The sequence below is a fragment of the Notamacropus eugenii genome, chromosome 5 (genome assembly GCF_028372415.1).
Source record: "Notamacropus eugenii isolate mMacEug1 chromosome 5, mMacEug1.pri_v2, whole genome shotgun sequence".
Taxonomy (NCBI): Eukaryota; Metazoa; Chordata; class Mammalia; order Diprotodontia; family Macropodidae; genus Notamacropus; species Notamacropus eugenii.
In genome coordinates, this window is record NC_092876.1 from 247,848,435 (window position 1) to 247,852,494 (window position 4,060).

General features: G+C 35.2%; 1 non-coding gene across 1 annotated transcript; it reads left to right on the top strand.

Annotated features, from left to right (window-relative positions):
- The first annotated feature begins 1,921 nt into the window (after window positions 1-1,921).
- LOC140509340 (U6 spliceosomal RNA) lies at window positions 1,922-2,025 on the top strand. Its single transcript, XR_011968670.1, has one exon. It is a non-coding gene; the product is annotated as a U6 spliceosomal RNA (small nuclear RNA).
- The last annotated feature ends 2,035 nt before the right edge of the window (window positions 2,026-4,060 follow it).

Here is a 4,060-nt window from a genome sequence, read left to right on the forward strand (position 1 = left end):
TTTTCAGTCATGTCTGACTGTTCTTGACTCCATTTTAGGTTTTCTTGGCAGAGATACTGGAGTAGTTTGTCATTTCCTTCTCCAGCTCATTTTATAGAAAACTTAAGTAAACAGGGTTAAGTGATTTGACCAAGGACACAGCTAGGAGGTGTCTGAGGTCAGATCTGAACTCAGGAAGATGACTTTTCTTCACTCCAGGCCCCCAGATCTATCCACTGTGCCACCTAACTGCCCCAGTTTGGAGATGCCCAATTAGAATTAGCCCTTGAGTTCCTACCAGCAAAACCCTGCCTCTTTCTTGAACTTGCTTTGTTTCAGTTAGTCTGAGTCATAAGACCATAAGATCGTTGATATAAAATTGGAAGGGACAGAGAAATCATTGAATCACCTTCCCATGGCATGGACAGAGCATTTTTACCTTTGTGCTGTGCTTTACTCTGGGTATAGAAACAATAGTAACACTAAAATAATATAAAATGACTTGTATCATGCAGTTTCACATGCTCTCAACTTCTTCTAGACTCAGGCAAACAAACAAATTTCCTACGATGTTCCAAACACAGAAGTTTGGAAAGGCATAGTTCACTTTGTTTAGCTTCCCACTATTTCTTCTGTGAGTGAGCAAAGCATAATTCTCAACTGAGGTTTTGCTCTGGCATATAGTAGAGCTAACTGGTCATTAGATGAAGGTTCAGGAACTCTAAAAATGGGTCTTGGCCACCACTTCATGTCACAGAGTGTGGACTTGGAATCCTTTGTGGGACTGAAGCTCATAAAGCTGGTGCATTTCTGTATGATGGTCTAGATCTTCATGGCTGACTGATCACTGATGGAGCAGAGTCAATAGACTCAAAGGCAGACTCTGATAAGGAAGAAACTGCTGATACCATGCCATCCTAGTGACCTTGACCTTGAACTCTTCAGATTTCTGATGGTTAAGAGGGTAGGTCACAAATCTCTCATTCTTTTAAAGTGTTCATGGCACCTTTTCCTCATCATTTTGTCACTTTTACTTGCACCTTCTTTCTTGACCCCCAAGATACAGTTACACACGGAGAGTGAGGGTATGAAGAGTAAGTTATTGTCCATCACTCTCTATACACATAAGCAACTTCTTTTCAAAACCATCTCCATTTTTTCATTGTCAATAAAATAGGGATATATGTAGTAATTATGTATTAATGATACCCCATTAGCAGTTATGAATCAGGTACAAATATAAGTCATTGGGAGAAAGGCAATAGTGGGGACTCCAACCAGTGCCTAATCATCATGAAATGGGACAATGTCCACAAAAGCCCTAGTGTAGCTACAGCCAGCAAGACAAGACAATGTTTTTGTTCTTGTCTTTCCAGTGGATAAGGAACTTTCAAAAGATCTTTGGAAAAAAATACTGTTTTTCTTTCTCTAAAAACTTATTCTCTGCTTTCTATGTTCTTATTTTTTTGAGATTTAAAATTGTTCCAATAAGAAACATCACCCAAGGAGCAGGAAGGGTTAGAAAATAGTTGTGGGCAGGCCAGTTTCACCAACTTCCTGTAGTCCTTAATGGAAACAAGTGTTCCCTCTATGTTAAATATACCCAAGTCACAGAGTTGTGAGAGAAAATCCATATGTATATGTGTTGCTATGAAGGAGGATAGCCAGAGATGGAAATGAAGTGTTATAAGCATGAACATCTTAATGTGACTGTTTTAAACCAAGATATGGCAATAGCAGGTTTGTTTCTGCTGCCTCTGGTTCCGTGGGGAGAGAACATGTGGATGGGGGCAGCAGATGCTGTTGTCTGTGGGACAGGAAAGAAGCAGGGCAAAGCTCCAGGAAAGCTGTTCTTTGCAGACTTATTAGAGAGTGAACACAATCTTTAGACCTTGCTTGGATAAGATAATTAAGCTAATTGAGAAATTGACCCAGGCACTTCTTATAGTGACATACATACTAAATAAAATTGGAATAATACAGAGAAGATTAGCATTTCCCTGGCATTAGAGTGACTTGCAAGTTTATGGAGCATTTAGTATTTTTCAAATGCAATAATAATCTTAGAAAAGCAAATTAAAACAATTCAGAGGCATCACCCTTAGCTCATCAAAATAACAAATAATTAAAAGCAATAAAATTCAAAGTTGTCAGGTACATGGGGAAATAGGCACTCTAGAATATTGCTGGTGGAATTGCGGGAAATCTTAGTATGTGAAATAAGAATTACAAAACTAACCATCAACTTTGACTCACTGATTCCACTAGTAGGACTTCATCTAAGGATGTTATTAAAAAGGGAAATAAAACTTATCTTTACAAAAATATTCCTAGTGTCACTATCTGCAATAGTAATAAAAAAACTGGAAAGAACCTATATGTGCAATGATTGGAGAATGACTGAATAAATTGTGTTATATTAATCAAACAGACTATAAAAGGACAAAAATAAGGCATACAAAGAAATATGGAAAGTTGTACATAGAATGATACTACCCAAGGAAAAATCACATGCAAATTACTGTAACTATCTAAAAAGAATGGCAGCAGTAAAAAATTTAAATATATGGGTGAAAAAAGAGAATGAGACAGATGCACAGAGTGAAATTTTTGTTTTAGTTGTATTTTTTTAAAAACTAAAATGTAAAGTTTAAAGTTTTTTATTTGGAATTTTATTCCTCAGTTTGCTTGTTCATTACCGGAATTTGTAGAGATAGTTATTGTTTGAAGTAAAAATTATTTAAAGAGAAAAGTTGACATAGTTGTAGGAGTGTTTTTAAAACATTTACAATAAATTTATTATTGATACCTTTTAACTTGCCAATTTAACTGTCACTTGCCAATGACTTCTACCCTACACAGATCCTTTCCTTAAAAAAAAAAATTATTGTTACAGCAAACAAAACAATACATTGGCTTTGTCTGGCCATACATGCCTCATTCCATACCTAGTACCATCATTCCTCTGGAGTCAAAATTGGGAGTGATCAAAGTTCTAATATATTCAATATTGTTTTCCTTTATATTATTTTGGTCATTGTGTAAATTGTTATTCTGGTTATACTCACTTCATTTTGCATCAGTTTGTAAGATTTTCCCCAAAGTTTCTCTAAAATCCTCCATATCATCATTTGCTATAGGCAGCTAGGTGGGGCAGTGTATGGAGCTATGGGCCTGGTGACAGGAAAAATTGAGCTCAGATCTGGCCTCAGATACTTACTCTGTATGACCCTGGGGCAAGTCACTTTTCACTTCAGTTTCCTGGAAAGAGCTGGAGAAGTAAATGGCAGACCACTCCAATATCAGTGCCAAGAAAACCCCAAAAGGGATCATGAAGAGTCAGATGTGATTGAAAAACAACTGAACAACAAAATAATTTTTTATCAATTTATTTTAAACTTATATACTAAAACTTAAATACACAAGAGAAGAAAAAAAAATAAACTTAAATACAAAACAAGAAAATAAAATAAAAGCATTGCCATGTACACAGCATTACATGAGAGGATTAAAAACATGCAGTAATAAATTTCCATTTAAAAAAGGCCTTTATAATAAATATTAAACATTGTATTCAGAGCTGTTCATCTCTTCTTTGCTTCCTTGTAAGTTTTCATTAGTTCTCTGCTGTGTACTTTTTACTTTCTTCTTTTTCTTCCCCTGCTTCCTGTCCCCCAGCATGAACATCTTTACATATGTGTATATATGTATATACACACACATATATACGTACACACATATACACACATAGTATACTCATATATATTTAGATATCTGTAATCATATTCGTATTATAGACATATACATTTATATGCATCTATGTAAGATTGTACTAGTTTGTCCTCTGTTTCTCTGAGGGTAGATAGCATCTTCCTTGATAAGTCCAAGTCTTTCCATATTTTTCTAACAAAATCATTTCTTATAGCACAAAATATTTTATTATATTCATATACCATTATTTGTTCATCCATTCCTTCATTAATAGGCATCTACTATGCTTCCAGTTTTTCTACACAAAAAGTGCTGCTACAAATATTGTTTATGTGGGGTCTTTGTGGTTCTTGGGGGAATCAACCTAATA